We start from the raw sequence: 19,503 nt of genomic DNA on the forward strand, positions 1-19,503 counted from the left end.
ATGATATCATCAGTGATGTAATCAGTAATGTCAAATGAGATGTCAGTGATGTCATCAGTGATGTCATTTGAGATGTCATCAGTGATGTCATCAGTGATGTCATTTGAGATGTCATCAGTGATGTCATCAGTGATGTCATTGACCATGTCATGAATGATGTAATATGTGACATCATTAGCAGTGGATTGCGGGTCCGCGATATATAGTTAGTGCAACTAACTATATATGGAATTTCAATGGTTTTGTGCAAATAAAATAAGGTTTTTTAAATGCTAATCCCTAACTATATATGGTCTATAACCTATGGTTTTTTCTGTGAATTTTCAAGGTTTTGTAAATGCAAATTCCTAACTATATATGGTCTATAACCTATGGTTTTTTCTGTGAATTTCATTGGTTTTTTAAAAGCTAATATCTATAGCTGTAAAATATATTCTTTATTAAGTGACGTATCACGTAGCCCGTGAGACGCCTCATGATGCATCGCATAACCGTGACGTATCGTCTCTGCAGCGCAAACCAAACCCAAAACGTAAGCGCGCCAGAACACGCTTAAAGATATATATATATTTTTTTAACCTTAATTAGACAAAATCCACACGTGCACATATCACAAACGTTCAAAAAACACAATATGTCGGACTCCCGTTACGCTGCCGGTTAGCTGCCCGGTTAACGTACCAGGAAGCACCTTTACAGCGAAAAATCGCAAATTTTTTTTTTTCACCCCCCAGGGAACTTTAATAGCCCCCTCATCAATCCTAGGGGTTCAGGAGGGGTCTGCCTTACCCCTTTCATTCATTTACACCTTTTTTTTTCCACCTCTTGTCTCTCGATCCCACAGAGAGACAAGATGGCGCCCGCTCCAGACTGTTTACAATGATAACAGCCAATCAGCTTCTCCTCAGACTCCCGTTACACTGCCGGTTAGCTTCCCGGTTAGCTGCCCGGTTAGCTGCCCGGTTCGCGTACCAAGACGCGTCTCTACGGCGAAAAAATCGGATTTTTTTTTTTTTGGCCCCGCGTGGCTTTATGATATCCCCCTCATCAATCCTAGGGGGTCAGAAGGGGTGTACCTTGCCCTCTTTCCTTCATTTCCCCCTTTGTTTTGGCCTCCTCTTGTCTCTCGATCCTATCGAGAGACAAGATGGCGGCCGCTCCGGACTGTTTACAATGTTGACAGCCAATCAGCTACTCCTCAGACTCCCGTTACACTGCCGGTTAGCTTCCCGGTTAGCTGCCCGGTTAGCTGCCCGGTTCGCGTACCAAGACGCGTCTCTACGGCGAAAAAATCGGATTTTTTTTTTTTTGGGCCCGGCGTGGCTCTATAATATCCCCCTCATCAATCCTAGGGGGTCAGAAGGGGTCTACCTTGCCCCCTTTCCTTCATTTCCCCCTTTGTTTTGGCCTCCTCTTGTCTCTCGATCCTACCGAGAGACAAGATGGCGGCCGCTACGGACTGTTTAGAATGTTGACAGACACCGGAGAGCCAATCAGCTTCGCTTCGCAAAGTTCCGATACGCGAAAAGTTCGCGAACCGGAGCGCTGCCCGGAGCGCTGTTACAGATATATATCTTGTTTTAAACGTTAATTTCTCAAAATTCACTGAAGCACATATATTGAGACCTAGCAAAGGCACATCGGGCTAACAGTCCCTACAATTTTGCCAAGTTTCGTGGAAATCCTTTCAGCCGTTCGGGCTAAAAGTGAGGCCAACCGCCCTATGGAAATTAACATGGGAAAAACGCGTTTTGGGACCCCCCTTTTTTCTCGGCCCCCCCTTGACGAACCCCCCCCAAATTTACAGGAGCTGCTCAGAAACAAAATGTGCCATTTTCCTGACAATTTCAGCCAATTCCGTCCACAAACGCCAAAGTTATTAGGCATAGAATTTTCAAAAGTTCCATAGAGAAAAAATCCTAACTATATATACCTACTGGCTATCGCCAGTAGGTAATATATATATATTACCTACTGGCGGTCGCCAGTAGGTAGTTATGGTTAGGATTATTTTCAATAGGAAATTGCAACATTCTATTGGGAATAACTTTGGCGCCGGTTGAGGAATCTGCCTGAAAATTTCCTCAAATTTGCGTCGCGGCGCTCCGGTCCTTCCCTGAAAGTTTGGGGGGGATTCGTCAAGCAGGGGCCGAGGTAAAAGGGGGGTCCCAAAACGTGTTTTCCCCATGTTAATTTCCATAGGGCGGTCAACCTCACTTTTAGCCAGAACGGCTGAATGGATTTCCACCAAACTTTGCAAAATTGTAGGGACTGGTAGCTCGATGTGCCTTTGCTATGTTTCAAGATATGTGCTCCTTTGAGTAATTTAGGTTAAAAAAATATATATATCTATAAGCACACCTCGGTACGCGCAGCGGGGCACGCTGCAGCGCACCACGCGAGTTCGCGCGCGGAAACCTGATTGACTCTCGGGTGTCTGTAAACATTCCAAACAGTCCAGAGTGGCCGCCATCTTGTGTCTCGGTAGGATCGAGACACAAGAGGTGGCAAAAACAATGGGGGAAATGACCAAAAGGGGGCAGGGTAGACCCTCCCTGACCCCCAAGGTTTGATGTGGGGGCCATAAAAGGGCCCCGCGGAGCAAAACAAAAAAAATTCGATTTGCGCGGGGGGAGCGCCAGGTACGCGCACCGGGGAGCATACCATAGGGATAAAAGAATGACTGCGTTTTAAAAAAATTTAGCCTTTATTTATAAATTGGAGGTAGTTCTAAAAAGAACTGTTTTTTTTCTTCTTTTGTTGTTTTATATTTTTTTTGTTTTTTTTTAACATTGTGTACTTTTTTTGGCTTTTCTGGACAGTTTTATATGTTTTTGTATTTTTTATGGGGAGAAACAAAAAACAGGGAATTATAAACGGCTCAACTGGAGCAAAAAAAAATCTGAAAAAAATTAGGGTTTCTACGGGCACTTGTGGTTATCACCAGCAACGTTGATGTGGGTAATACTCTTCTCACCATAAGTAATGGTTTTGCCACAATATATGCAAACGATTTTGTGGCCACCAAACTTAGTTTGAATGTTTGGAACCATCTGCCTTGCCTCTGGACCCGATGGAGTGGGTTCTTTTGTTGTTGAGGTGCTGGCAGACGATTGTGGAAGGTTTCTGCACAGTTCTCTCACCTCTGCTGCAGAATAGTTATTGGGGTGCAATCGTTGCATATGCCGAATCATTGTGTGATTGCCAAAAGAATATTTTTTGGCAGGGTTCCCCCTAGATAGTACAGCGCCACAGATGAGACAAGTCACCTTTGCAGCGTTTACCTTCTTTGCACCTCTTGGGATTTGAAAAAACTCCCATATAAAGTGCTCCTTTGGTTTATATGGGGCATTGTCTTCAGGCAGGAAATGCCTTGTCTGCCTTCTCTCCTCCTCCTCCTCCTCCTCCTCTTCTTCTTGACCACCAATGTGATGTTGTGGTGGTCCTCTTGATGGTGGTGGTGGTGGCGATGCAGATGCTTCAGCTGCTGCTGCTACTGTTGCCATTTTAAAGTACAAAATATTAGTCACAGATCTCTAAACAGGTCTTCCTCAGTCAAAGGACAAAGTCAGAATAAGGAAAAAAGGTGGGGGCTTTCATCATTTGGAAAAGAAACTGTCCTGAACCAATGAAAAGTGTTATTTTCAGGTCACATGACCCGGGCATTCATCATTTGGAAACCAAAACTGATCAGCAGCAATAAAAAGTGTTATTTTCAGGTCACATGACCCGATGCGCTTACGCTACGCGCCCCGGGGCACGTCGCGTAAGCGCGTCGGATGCTTACGTTGCGCGATTGTATTCACTCGGCTCAAGTGCTTCTGGGTGCACTTACGCCGTGCGTATCACGCGGACGCGGCTACGCGATACGTCACGATGATGTTTTCGTTCGCGGCAATAGCGCTAACGGGACGCTCACCAGTGCGCGCCCCGGGGAGCGCCGGAAAACTGCGCTTTCCGGTGCGCTCACCGGGGCGCGCACCGGGAGCGCTCCAGGGCAAAAAAATAAATAAATACATTTGTATTATATAAATATACAATATAGGATTCATTAAAAAAAATATTACATTTCATAGCTATAGAAATTTGCTATTAAAAAACCTTTGAAATTCACTGAAAAAACCATAGGTTTCACACCAGTTATAGTTAGGAATTAGCATTTAAAAAACCTATGAAATTCACTGAAAAAAACATAGGTTTCACACCAGTTATAGTTAGGAATTAGCATTTAAAAAACCTATTAAATTCACTGAAAAAACCATAGGTTTCACACCAGTTATAGTTAGCTGGAAAATTTTACTGACATAAAACCATTGAAATTCCCACGGTATAGTTAGTTGGACTCACTATAACTTGCGCGCCTGCAATGCACTGCTGATGACGTCACATATTACATCACTCATGACATGACCTCTGGATTGAAAAGGAATTAATTCCCCTACTTAAAACGCGCCACACGGCGTGTTTGCACACACATCACCTCAAGCCCCGCCCCCTAACTTCACCACTGTGCAAACGCGCCCCGTGGCGCGTTCTAAGTTGGGGGATTAAGTCCCCTTTAATACTGGGTGTCCCTGGGGGCCAACTAGCCCACTAGGAACCTCCAGTATGTGCCAGCGGGCTGCGTTGCAGAGAGGTGTAAAAAGAGGCATGGCCTCTTTACACGTCTCTGCAATGCAGCCCCCTGGCACATACTGGAGGTTCCTGGTGGGCTATTTGGCCCCAAGGGACCCCCAGTAGTCAAGGGGAATCAGTTTCTCCTCTGCAAATGCACCAGGGGGCGCGTTTGCAGAGTGGTGCAATCCGTCACCTCAAGCCCCACCCCCTCCCGGCACCACTCTGCAAACGTACCCCCTGGAATGTTTGCATAGGGTATAGTAATTCCCCTTGAATACTGGGGGTCCCTGGGGACCAATTAGCCCACCAGGAACCTCCCTGAAAAAGTATCTTTACTTCCCTTTACCTCTACCAACATGTAAACCCATAAATCATCCTTACCTCCCTTTACCTCTATGTACACATAAAAAAGGATGTAAATTATGTCTTTTGCAAAAAATACTTACCTACATTATAAATACTTTGTGATAAATGTAGCACTACCTACCTGCTTTGTAAATGAATGCATGTAAGAGATGCATAGTAAAGGCTGGATTCTTGTTTTATATTGTGTTAAATTTGTGTTATAATAATTTTAGTTAAGATATTTTAGCTCATATCTTATGCTTTCAGAATATGTAATATTAATTTAAATTTTAAAGCAACTCAACATAAGTTCAATGCAAGAAATAATCATTTCAACTGTGGTTATATTAATTTAAAAATGGCTTGTGTTCATTCCGATATGTGCTTTATTCATTTCATAGCATGCCACATTTATCTTGCATAGTTTCATAATCATTTCAAAATGAGTCATATTAATTTTATGGAATGCCATATTAATTTTGATGTTAACCATATTAATTTCAGGTGTCCTACTTATTTCAAAGTGGTTCATATTCATCATAACATGTCATATTCCTTTCACTGAATATCATATCCATTTCAATGGATGTCATATTCACCTTAACACCTGCCATAATAATTTTAACATGGGTCATATCCATTTCAACATAGGTCATATTAATTTCAATACATACAACTTTTTGATATGTATCATATTGATTTCAAATCATACCATATTAATTTTGATAATTTTCATTTTAATTCAGCATTGGCTATATTCATTTTGAGGCATGTTGAATTAATTCAAGGGGGCTCATATTCATTTCAATGCATATCGTTTTGGGACCGTCTCCTGTTGTCACTCTTGTCCTTGGTTCACCATCTTGCGAAACAGCAGACATCCTACTGCCCTCCCTTGGTGCTGTGACTGCATCCCCCCTCCGACCCCACTTAATGGAACTCTGCTCTCCTGGTTCTTTGGGTCTTGGCCTGAGAAAATGTGCTATTTGTATATATATATATATATATATATATATATATATATATATATATATATATATATATATATATAGATATATGTATATAGAGATAACTCTAACCACTAGTATGTGTAGTAGACCTTTATACTCTCTACCATTCCTAGGTGACTCTTAGAGTATATCCATTTGTATCTCTTCCTTGAGTGACTTGCAAATTGTACGTTTGCAGTTTTTTTTTCTGTTTGTATCTCTTCCTTGTGTGATTCTACAACTTGTACATTTGCAAAACAAATTCTGTTTGTATCTCTTCCTTGTGTGACTCTACAACTTGTACATTTGCAATTTTTTTCTGTTTTTATCTCTTCCTTGTGTGACTTTACAACTTGTACATTTGCAATTTGTTTCAGTTTCTATCTTTTATGTAACTCATCTAATCCTACGTCCTTATGTATCGCAACTGGTTCATATGTAAAGCGCTCTGACACCTTCGAGTAATGTTTGTGCTATATAAAATTGCATAAAAGAAAAGAAAATAAAAAAATCTTAACATGTCCTATTCCTTTCAATGTATGTCTCATTCATAATAACAATCTCATATCCATTTCTACAAATCTCATAATCATGTGAATGGGTGTCATTTTGCTTTCGATGCAAGCTGTATTCTTTTTGATAAACGTCATGTTAATTTTAATGTTACTCGTGTTAATTTTGAAGCATGTCAAATTAATTTCAATGAAAATCATATTCATTTCAACTCATGTAATATTTATTTTAACATGTGTAATATTCCTTTCATCTCATGGCATATTCATGTCATTGGATTCAATATTAATATTACCACTCATATTCATTTTAACATAAGTCATAGCCATTCAAACATACATCATATTCATTTCGATGTTTATAAAATTAATTTCAAAGCATGTCATATTCATTTTGCTGAGGGTCATTTTAATTTTAGCATTGGTCATATTCCTTTCAATTACCAAAGAATAGAGTGAGGCAGAGATAGAGGCTAGGTTTATCCTCCTGACAATTACGTAGTTAGACAAAAAACGAGTATATCGAAGAAAACCTGGCCTTAGGGAATTAGATAGGATACAACAAGACTTTTTTGTAATCCCTTGTCTAGAAAAAATACTTTTTTTCTAGAGACCTCATCATTGGGGTTCCTCTCAATCTTCTACGGATTAAGGTGTGCTGTGACTTGTGAATTATGTAGGAACACTTTTTATGGTAGACTATGTGTAGTGCAGTGATGTGGAGCGGAAAGGGAAAGAAAATATAAAAATACCTAACTAGTTGGCCACTCTTTTATTCCTGCCCCTAGTTGGTATGGTTAAAAATCAGGTATCGTTTGCTGAGAAGAAACCTGACCTTGAGGAGTCTGGTTATCTCAGTAATGTCTTTTTGGCAACATGTTACTCTACTTGGTAGGAGGGCTGGGAGGAAGATTGATTTCTAGTTTCTTACTAATTTCAAACAAAATATCCTGCCAAAAATGTCTTAGGTGGCAGCATGTAAATCCGACATGAAACCAGTCTCCCACTACCAGCCCACATCTAAAGCACCTGGGATCAACAGAGGGGAACATTTTATGGAGCCGATCTGGAGTGTAATAGATCAGAAAAAGGAAGTTCCTACTGTGAATCAAAATATGTGAAATGACAAAAAACATACAAGTTTATGTATATGGATGCCCATCATTCACCAAGCCTGGTGATTAGCTTAATCATTTGGGTATCCCTGGGCTGTACACAATGACAGACTGGCTCTATGGATATAAGAGCCAACGAATGCCAGGTAGGTATATCAACCAAGATGAGCAAGATGTAATATGTGGGACCATGTTTTTTTGTGATAGAGCGGTGAATCTTACACCCTGAGCCGTTGCCAGGTGGGGTGAGGCTTGTTCTTCCTTATCTTTAAGGAAACTGAAGATATTGAGATGACAACGGTATTGTGAGAAGCAGCACTCACACCATATCCTTTTTCCAAGTATTATAAATAGCAGTTTATATCATTTTGTCTTGTTGAGGTCCTGACGAAAGCACATGGCTTTATCTTTTGCCTTCAAGTGCTGAAACATGTTGACCATCACTGCATCGGACAGCTATTTATTAAAACTAGTCCTGGCACTCACGTTTTTAATTCTTGATCGTGACTGACATCATAAGAATTGTTAGTCTGTTCACGCACCAATTTTATTTTCCTCGCACTTTATTATTCTGCACTGCATTTAAAATATCACAAAAAAACTTGGTCCCACATATTACATCTTGCTCATCTTGGTTTATATACCTACCTGACATTCGTTGGCTCTTATATCCATAGAGCTAGTCTGTCATTGTGTACAACCCAGGGATACCCAAATGATGAAGCTAATCACCAGGCTTGGTGAATGATGGGAATCCATATACATAAACTTGTATGTTTTTTGTCATTTCACATATTTTGATTCACAGTAGGAACTTCCTTTTTCTGCTCTCTGTTTCTCTAGACGCTGGAGTATATTTTGTGTGTATAAGTCAGTTTAGGGGCTACATATTCCAGTTAGTCTTTAAATTTTGGCCTCTGACCCTAATTAAACTTTATTGTTGTGTGTGGTGTAATAGATCATCCATTTGCTGAACCATGCCATACTTCTCAGATGACCAGCCCTGACTGTTTTGTAGCTCATGTTATTATGGTTCTGCCATAGTTGCAGGGCAAAAGTGGAACCAGTAGTCAAATTAATCTTCTCCAGGTGATCTAAGATCAGATGTTTATTCTCCACTCATTTGAGTAATTTAAACCAATTGCCTATACCCTTACTTTTAGATATAAAATGTGACATCCCCAGCAGAGCACATGGACAATATTTTTTTAAAGAACTGTGTAAACTGTGTGTAGTTAAATATTAGGTGACTGCTTATGTTGATCTTACTATTTCATACCTGTTGCCAGAAAAGAAATCCTTTGTTTCTATAATAATCACGAGGAGTAAAACAAATAATTTTGCCCACTGATCACAATTTTGATGTGACAACTGTTGCCCCAAAGGGATACCATCTTTTCATTTCATCTGGCGGCAGAGCCACGGAATATTATAAATTCCCAATATTTTCTGGAAAAGCAGAGTAATCACCCCCGGGGTCTTATAGCATGTTTTTTAGAAGTTTTGGTAAACGTCAAAAGGGCACAAAGTCAATCTCTGATTCCTTAAGCATAGTTGAAAGGAAGAAATGGGCATTGAGCAGCTCCTCTGCATTGTTACAGTTAAAATTTTGAACAAAGGGTGAGCAACCCAATATACCCTTGCGGGCTTGGGCAGATAATATGTTCAAAAAATGGGCCAGCTAGGGGTTTTGTTTGAAATTTTTAGTTTCAGCAGATGAGGGTCTGCGATAAATTCAGTACCCGCACTACTATCAGTTAGTGGCTGAATATAATTTCTCGAGTACAAATCAATAATGTTACCACACTAACAATATGAAAGAAAACAATAACCAGGTTTTTTGAGTCAAAAGATTGTTATTTTCTTTACGACAGGGAAATTCAATCAACAATACAGATAGGGTACAGAGAAATGCATTTGGGATATAAAGGGAGCGTCCTATATACTCCTGTAATATATCCCAAAAGTAAGTCTACACTGCTACCAAATAATGACACAATGATTTCAAATCAAAAAAGTAAATGAAAATCAAAGGTGATTAATAAATATCAAGCAGGATTAGACTCAGTAGTCGACGTTTCGGTCTTTGGGAGAATGTTTCATAAGACCATCATTAGGACTTGAGCTTTGAGCATTATAATTGATGACCCTAGGAAAGAATTGAGGTTCTGAGATATACACTTCCCGAGGGGGTCAGTGACTTCTCATGCTGTGTGTTTGAACTCTATGCACAAGCATTGTTGCTGCTTTGACGCTCTTGATCTAATATCCGACAGAGCCCTGTTGATTTATTTCAACCAGCATCACTGACCCCCTTGGGAAGTGTATATTTCAGAACCTCAATTCTTCCATATTGTATTCTTTCAGTGATTCCTTTATTGTTTACAGTGAAGGCCATATTCATTTTCGTATGATTGATATATATTTCAGTACATCTCTTATTCAATTCAGTGTGCGTGTTATTCATAATAATTACTAAATAGCATTTTCAGTCTGCCAGGTTTCATATTTGTTTTGGTTCAAGTCAGATTCACTCTGCTAGGTATCATATTAATTTTGGCATGCATGACATTCATTCTGGTGTGTGTCATATTCATTTTACAGCACACTATGCATTTCAGGAGGTGTCCTATATGGGGAGCTGTAATTTTGACGTGAAGGGATTTCCATAGATATCCTCCATTGTGAACTAGATACTTTTAGTTGCTTTGGGATTCCACACTGGATGGTATCTTCTCTTAAACAGTAAAGGTCAAGGTAAGCTGTATGTTCATGTTCTGACTCCCATAACCTTTACTTTACTTTCTTTACTTTTTCCTAACATTATATCATCTCCCAATCCTTAACATTGAAATTTTTGTTACTTCACCCTTTACCATATTAACTTGTACTTCATCTATATTCTTATACTTTTCCATGATGCTAACATTTGCCATATCTTTTAAAAATATATTTACATTCAGTTGTCATAACCCTGAACATAAGTGAACTTTTTTTCTACATTAAAATTATGTTTCTCTATTCAAACACTGGTCTTAATCCGCAACCCTAAATTATATGAAATTAGATTATTTTTGTAAGATGCTAGCACTCTCCAATGAGACTAAACCTATTTTTTTATTAAATCTAACAAACAAATTAGACAGTGGTATATTATTTTAACCTAAAGCCAACCACTACTTTAAACCTTATTTATTTAAATAATGCAATTAATTTTATATAAATTAACCTATATCAAATTAACTTAATTTTTGCCCTAATAAAAATAATGACCCATCTCATTCCTAACATTATATCTTGAGTATCTTTCTAGCATCATTTTCAAGAAAGTTATCAGACCACATCACATGTATAAATACTGAACATTGGACTTCCCATCCAACTTTAAACCTACATGTGTATGGCAGAGGTTTGTTAATTAATATTTTATTGAGCTTTCTAGTTTTTTGGAGGTAGCTGTTCATCATCCTTTGCATTTAAACATTTCGATGAGTCTACTGAATGTGAAAATAAAGTATATATATATATGTATGTGTGTATATATATATATATTTATTCCTTGTATTCTTAGCCTACTTCCATCAGTAACTGATTCACCATCCCCAGTTTCTTAAATAAGTTTTTTTTTTAGATATGAACATAAGTATTGGGAGCTAGCAGGCCAGCTCAGGTGTACTGGTGCACACAAATATCTGGTATATAACCAGATTACTAACATCGTGGAGAAACCTTTCTTTCTTTCTCTTCTTTCTTTTCTTTCACCTTTTTTCTCTTTCACTCTGTTTGTTTCCTTCTCTTTAACTTTCTCTCCCTCTTTCATTCTTTCATTCTTTCTTTCAAGTTTCACTGTATTTTTCTCTTTCTGTCTCTTACTCTCACTTTCTTTCTTTCCTCCATTTTGGTTTGTGACAGGATCACACCCACAAAGGCAGCAGAGTGCATCAGAAATAGCAACAATGTGCAAAAAACTAAAGTGAAACCAAAACAGTGGAATTAGGATTGCTATTCCTTAAGTGTAATTTGTTTTTCCCTTTTTATTTTTTTTTTCTTTTTTTTTTTTTTTTTTTTTTTAAATCCTTTTTATTAATGGATATCACAGGCAGGATTAAACAGAACAATCATAATTTTGTTGTACATAATTTCCAATAATTTTTAAAGATTATTACAAAAAGCGGTTTACCATTGCTAGTAGATGATAATCAATCCTCAGGCAGACAAAAGAAATATAAAGGGGGTTTACACAAGTAAATACAATCTTGTCTGATTTTGAGTTAAACACAACTTCGAATCAGGTTAGTTAATGTCGGGTATATAAAACATGTCTCCCCATATTCTCTTTACTTTAGTCATTGCTTTCACTCCTCTTTTCCTGGCTAACGATAGCTCCATATGATGTATCTCTTTAACCAAGCACCACCATTCATTCACATTAGGTGCTTGTTCAGCTATCCAAGCTCTAGCCAAAACCAGCCTTGCGCATGCCAACACAATAAAAATTAGATCTTGAAAAGGTGTAGGGTTAGTCTGTATACCTAGCAGTATCATTTCAGAAGTTAAAGGTGCATCAATTAGCAATTTCAATCTCAATATCTTCCCTATACTATTCCAAAATGAAGCTAGCGCTGGGCATAGAGCCAACATGTGTTCTAGATCAGCCGCTTGTAAATGGCATTTGGGGCATTTGGTTCGATCGTTAGAGCCATTATTCAAGGACCATTTGCTTATTTGCAGAGGAGTGTAGTAAAGTTGGCAGATTGTTTTATATGCTTGCAGTTTTAAGCTCGAAGAATGAACCAGCGTATCAATTTTCTTTAAGGAGTAAGATATTTCTTTTGAAGTGATACCTGTTGGAAAGCAAAGGGCCCATTTCTCTGCTATTTTTGGACACTCGTCTGGTTTAGTTTCGGTAAGGTATTTGTATCCCTCACTAATGGTTACTGTTTGGTTTTCTTCTCCCTTGTACAAACATTGCCAAAAATCCGAATCCAGAATCTCTTTCATTTTTAATTTTCTTACCAAAAAATCATGAATTTGTGTGTATTTAAAGTAAGTATGTTCTGGTAATTTGTACAATAACCTTAATGTTTCAAACTCCAAAAAGCCTGAGGAACCATAAAGATCCCCAAGTTTCGATATACCTTGACTCTCCCATATTTTACACCCGGAATCAGAAAAAATACTAGGTAAGCCTGGGTTGTTCCAAAGACTTAAGAGTGGGTGGTAAAATGATAGCTTATTCTGATTCATAAGTATCCTCCAGATGTTAATTATGTCCTTTGCAGTCTTAAACCTCACTCTTTTGAAGTAATTTGGATCATTACTTCTAGCCAAAAACTGCAAGCATTCTGGCCCCAGCATGAATTGATGAAAAAAGTATGGGTTATTGGAATTAAATAAGCTCTGTATCCGCCCCAAAAATGATGCGATATAATACGATCGGAAATCTGGGAAATTAAGCCCTCCTTTTATAAACGGAAGTTTCAGAGAGGAAAGTGCTCTTCGGTTCTTTTTATAGCCCCAAATGAAGCTACCCAGTATACCATCTAGTTTTCTGAAAAAGACTGTGTTTATTTTCAAGGGTATACATCTGAATAAGTATAGGAATTTGGGCAAGATATTCATTTTAATAAGGTTGATTCTCCCAATAAGATTTAAAGGTACCTTATGCCATTTTTTAAGGAGGGCCTCAGTTTCTTTTAATAAAGCATCGTAGTTCAGTATATTAATTTCCCTTATATTGGATGTTAGCTTGATGCCCAGGTAAGTAGCAGAATAACTTACTCCTACCACAGGTATTATCGGTTTATAATTAGCTATTATTTGTGTCTTATCTAGGTTTAGCTTATAACCTGAAACTTTTCCGAAGGCATCTGCCTCTTTTACTATACCTAACATGGATTCGGTCACGTCGCTTGTATAAATTGCCAAATCATCGGCGTATGCTGTTATTTTAAGAGAATTTGCCCCGAATTTAAATGGTTTTATCATCATTTGAAGCTGTATGGCATTGATAAAAGGTTCCATAGAGAGGGCAAATAAAAGGGGTGATAAAGGGCAACCCTGCCGAGTTCCTCTTCTAATGGGGAATTTAGTAGAAAGTAGGCAGTCGTATCCAATTAATGCACTAGGTAAATAATAAAGTGCTTTTATCTTGGTAATAAACTTACTTTTAAACCCCATTGCTTTCAAAACTGACCACAGGTAGTCCCACCCCACTCGGTCGAATGCTTTTTCAGCATCAAGTAGTATAATACCGAGTGGGGTGGAGTCAACTGCGGCCATGTCAAGCACTGTGATGGCCGTATTTGCATGCTGCGTCGTATCTCTACCTGATACGAAACCATGCTGATGTTTGCTAACCATTCTCGGCATAACGGGGGACAGTCTCAAAGCTAATAATTTGGCAAAGAGCTTGGCATCCGCATTGATCAAAGAGATTGGGCGATAAGATCCACATTCCATGGGATTTTTATTCTTTTTTAAAAAAAATATAATTTTAGCGGTGTTCCAGGATGACGGGGCCCCTTCTTCTGTAGCAATCTGATTAATAACTAAACAAAGTATAGGCACAAGCTCTTCCCAGCATAATTTATAAATTTCAATCGGAAGAGTGTCATCTCCGGCGGCCTTTCCAGATGGAAGGGAAAAAATAGCTAATTTTAATTCTTCTTCAGTAAAATCTTTTTCTAACTCTTCCATACAGTTCGGGTCATTCTCCGATTGCCAGTTATTTCTTATATAGTTCTCCACCAAGTCAGTTGAAGGCACATTCTCGGGGGTATACAACTTAGTATAATAATCAGCAAATTGTTGCAGTATCTTATCGGGTTGAGTATAAATAGTACCGTCTGTCCCTTTTATACTCTTAATTAGAGAAGTAGCTCGTTCGTCGGCTATTTTATAGGCAAGTATTTTTCCTATTCTGTCGCCACTTTCATACTGTGTAATTTTATATTTGTGTAACTTAGCGGTAACTTTATCTCTTAAGAATTTTTTAGTCTCGCAGCGCAGCGTATTTATTTTAAGTTCAAGTCTGTCTTTATTTAAATTGTTAGGGGCTCCTGCGCTTTCCTTTCTAGTAATCTCGGCCAGGTGTTCTTCTAACCCTCTAATTCCTGAGATTAAGCACTGAATATCTGCTTTCTGATTAGAATTCTGCTGGATAATATATTGCTGTGCAAATCCTCTGATACTAGCCTTACAACAATCCCAAACTGTAGTTATCTTAGTTGAATCAATGTTAAACTCTAAAAATTCCTCAATATGAACTTTCAATAAGGAAATGAACTTGTTATCAGATAAGAGATGTCTGGGTAAAGAAAAAAGCCTGGGTATTTTCTTGGGAGAGAGTACCTCAAAAATTACCATTATAGGGTTATGGTCCGACGTTACCTTTGGGCAGATCTCCATTTTACTGCCAGTAATAATTTGACTCGTTGCCCAGGCCATGTCTATACGGGAATACATTTTATGAGGTATAGAATGGTAAGTGTATCCCGGCAGTGTAGGGTGTAGCTGTCTCCAAATATCTTTTAATTTATGTATACGGGCCAGTTCTAAGATGGATGCTCTAGTCTTGCACATTCGCTGCGAGGGGGTACTCTTAGTTGTGTCTATTGCATAGTTTATAACACAGTTGAAATCCCCCATGATTAGTATCTCTCCCTCCCACCCTAGTAGTTCTATATTTAAATGGTCAAAGACTGCAGCGTCATCATGATTGGACCCATATACTGCACATATGGTGTATTTAACAGCTGATAACGTGATTTGAGCGATGACCCATCTACCCGCTTTATCAGATGCCACCCTATTAACCTCAACCTTAAATGTTTTTTTCTTTAGTATAGCTACCCCACGTATCGAGGTATTTAAAGATGTACTAGCTATCAACTCATACCCCCCTTGAACCAGCATTTTCCTATCTCGGTATCTTATATGTGTTTCATTTAGCAGTGCCAAGTGAGGGTTGTACATCCTTAACTCTTCAAATACAAGCTGTCTTTTACTCCTATTATTTAACCCTGATACGTTCCATGCAAGGCAATTAACTTGACACATTTCTTAAATCAAAAATGTTCAAAATAACCGCTTCTAGTAACATATATACCCCCTCTAAAATTATACATTTGTAGCATGAATCGTACCTGCCTGTGATAATTTTTTTAATTGACCCCCCTCCCCTCCCGCCACCACCCCTAGGTCTAAGCCTGTTTCCCACCCCCCACCCTGTACCTACCCGGAAGCCTAACCCTATCTTCTGCTGCCGCTGATAGGGCAGCGAGACAGTGTGGACCCTCCCAGGATCCTCCCCCTCCGCATTCATTCATACAAACTTAAATATCGTATTATCGGAGTAGAGAGCAAAAAAAGAAAAGAAATTATTTCATTTAGTAGTATCAAATTAACATAGATAGAGGAAAAAAGGAAGCAGAGAAACTAATCAAGTCTCCTAAATAATAAAGTACAGTACTTCTAGAATTATTAGCAATCGTTTGTTAATGATGCAAGAAATTGTTCGGCCTCTTTGAAATCATTAAAAATGCGGGTGTGGCCTGATTTTATGATTTTGAGCCTAGCAGGTTCTTGTAGATAGACCACCACCCCCTTCGATTTCAAAGGATCTATCAGTTTTCTCAGCTCCCATCGTTTGTCCATTGTGGCCTTGCTCAAGTCAGACTTCGTGAAAAACGTGGTATTATCTACTGTCACTGGAGTATTCGGTCTGGCCTTGATGGATATTGCTTGTCTCAGTAAAAAATTCCCCAGGTAGATCAAGATGGGCCTTGGATATCTACTATCCTTGTTTTTAGTGAACATGGGCAATCTGTGAGCTCTCTGTACTTGGGAGTCCCAATCCCAGTCAGAGAGATCTGGGAAAGCTTTATGCAGTAGTTTGACCATATACGCCCGAGCGTCGGCCCCTTCAGATCCCTCGGGAATTCCAAAAATGCGCAGATTTTGGCGCCGTTGACGATTTTCCAAATCTTCAACTTTATTTTTAAGCGTTACAATATCTTTGTCCTGGCGTTCTGAAGAGACAACCGTAGTAGCCAATGTCTCTTCCACCGTAACAACCCTCTGTTGAATTTCGACTATCTCCTCTGTGACATTATGTAGTTTACCGGTAACTTCCTGCAGACAGCTCTGCATTTTACAATTGTCTTCCCTTAGCTGAGAGAAGTTTTGCAGAACCTCTTGACGGTGCTCCAGAAGAGTCTGCAGAATCAAATCCAATGAAGTACCCGTGGCAGCTGCTGCAGATTCTGGGTGTAATTTTTGGGGGAGAGTGAGTATCGCAGAGGGGCTAGGTGTCGTAATGATAGCTTGGGTTGAATCATCACATATTGAGGTTTGAGGAGAAGGTGACTCCACTGTCTCACTTTCTGTTATATCTAGGATAGAATCCTCATCTTCTATCACTCTAGGCACTGCTGCTGAAGAGACAAGGGGGGTCTTAGTATTGCTCGTGCCCCCAGTGAGGTTATTCCCAGAAAGACGCTTAGCCAAGGTTTTAACACCCCCCTTGGCTTGTATCCACTTGCGTAGTGGGCTCTGATCTTTCAAGAGTTTCTCCCTGGCGCTTGTAGATGCTAGTGTCGATGAAATGGTGTTAAAGTTCAAACTTCTGCTTTTTTTGGTCTTAGCTTTTGCTTTCCCTCCTCTTTTAAGTAGGCTATTTATCTTGCCACTCATGATTGTAACAGAGTCATCCTCGTTTTCATCACCCTCCGCCCCTTCCTCAGTGACCAGATCCTCATATTCATCCTCATTAGACTCCACACCAAAAGCTCCAGGGACGTCAATTTTCACAGAGTCCTCCGTTTTCTTAGATAAGGATCCAAGTAGGACATTTCCTGCGGTTACAATAGTCACATTCATTGTATCTGTATTTATAGAGCCTAAGTTTCGGTTACTTGACTGATCTTTTAAATTAGAGACAGCGTCTTCATTAATATCCATGTCCTGAGTTGGTGCTGCCTTAATTGACCCCTCACTAGCTCGATGTATCTCTACAGGTTTTGGAGTTAGACCCCCATTATCATCTCCTTGTTGGGTTGAATTAGCTTCGGCTGTAGCAGCTGTAGTAGTAGTAGTCTTAACTATAGGAACAGTGGGGGGTACTATAATGTCATTATCAGTATGAGAACTGGTTAAATTTATATTCTTGTGCCCCCCTGAGCTGGAGAGGGCCAGAGAGTTAATCAACACTTTGTTGTTTACGCTTTCATTTTTCCCTGTCGCTGTCAATGTCCCGTTTTTGACTACATTTACTACTGGTTCATCCACTCTAGAACCCTCAGCTACTGGTAGACAAATGGTCACTTGCTTACCGCTTTGCTTGCCTTGCACGTTGAAGGGAGATCCAGTGATGGGTTTAGCGGCTGCTGTTGGAGTTTTCGCTGTTGCTGCTTGCGTTGCTGCTGCTGCTATTTCTTTTGTAAGTATAGCCGGCTCTGTAGTCTCTTTTCCTTCAGTGTTCTCCTTGTGTAGTTTGTTCTGTCGAGGAGGATTCTTAGGTATATTTTTAGGAGCCATTGTAGCAGTGCCTTCCAGTTTTTTTTTACTCCTTGTTCTCGCCACTTTCGTAAATTCTGCTGGCGTATTTCACGTCTGCTAAAGTCTCTGCCTCTTTCTCAAATAATTACTGCTTGGCTGCACAAATTCACCAGTGTTCAAGCCTTTCACCTATCCACTTTCATAAATCCTGCAACAGCTAGGCACCCCCCTGCAAGCAGTCAGTATGTTTTCTTTTAGTTATATGTTTTCTTTGGTTGTCTTTCACCCCTTTATTCCAGTTAATTGGCTTTACTCAGCCTCCACCTCCAGCAATTTTGCCTCCGTTTGCTGATTAGGGTGGTGTTGGCTCCAATACTTTTCACTGGCTCCGTGGCTATAGAAGTTTTCTTGAGATCAGCTTCGCTCCGCTCTGCTCCCCAAGTATTGCTCTGAAATGGCAAACTTTGTCTCTTTTTTTTTTTTTATCAGCTCCGCTGAATTCTGTCAGGTCTGTCAGGTGAAAACGCCTTCATCGGTGTCCGCCGCCCGCCTAAGCGAACAGAATTGCTCCGGCAGCCAGCGTAATTTGAATGGGTTTTGTTTTTGATATCTTCTGAAGGCTAGCACATTGAAATTTTGTCTGATTTCTCCTGGGAAGTGATCCCAAATATCTAGGAGCTTGGCAAGTGAAGGCCTGGGTGGGAGGTTTTCATTTTATCCAATACTATGGAGTTTATTTCTCTTATAGACTGCGGTACAGAGCTTTTTTGTGGTGTAGGCCATTCTAAAGCTGACTGTGGTTTTGAAGTAGAGCCAGTGGAGCTCTCTCAGAATTTGAGGGATGGTCTTCTCCTTTTAGATGCCTTCGACAAAGCAGCTACTTCAATAAGAATATCCTTCAGAGATACTGGAAGGCTTTTGGGAGGGAAGCTAAAAGAATAATCCTGCTGTCAACGTGTGGTAAAACTAGGTGTGTGCCACTACTCTAAAGAGGAATGGATGGTAGGCTTGTCTTTAATAAGCTGGAAAAGTTTAATGGAAGCAGTTTTAAACAGTTTTGATAAGTGGAGTATAATAGATATTTTTGTGGTCAATGAGGAAAACAAGTAGTATTCCTGACAATATATTTTGTGGAATATGCTTAGAGATGAGAGTAGGTCCACCTCCATTTTTGCAGGTGGAAGGGGCTCTTTGAAATAGGGGAGGCAGAAAAGTTTTTGATGGTTTTAGTTTTAGGACGACTGAGTTCCAGGAATACTTTCAAAGTTGCCATGTTTAAAAGGACAGAAAATTCTCATGTACTGTTTTGAATCAGGCTATTGATGTATGTTTATTCCCTCTTCTGGATCTGCAGCTCTGTGTGAAGATCCAGTAGAAAGGGAGAGAGGCTTGATTAAGTCACATTATAATATTAATAAAGGGGAT

General features: G+C 39.4%; 1 protein-coding gene across 3 annotated transcripts in view; it reads right to left on the reverse strand.

Annotated features, from left to right (window-relative positions):
- LOC147748463 (A.superbus venom factor 1-like) overlaps positions 1–19,503 on the reverse strand; it is a 1,277,467-nt gene that overhangs the window by 992,950 nt on the left and 265,014 nt on the right. The gene's annotated exons all lie outside the window — the stretch shown is intronic.

This window comes from Lissotriton vulgaris, chromosome 1_1 (assembly GCF_964263255.1).
Source record: "Lissotriton vulgaris chromosome 1_1, aLisVul1.2, whole genome shotgun sequence".
NCBI classification, from domain to species: Eukaryota; Metazoa; Chordata; class Amphibia; order Caudata; family Salamandridae; genus Lissotriton; species Lissotriton vulgaris.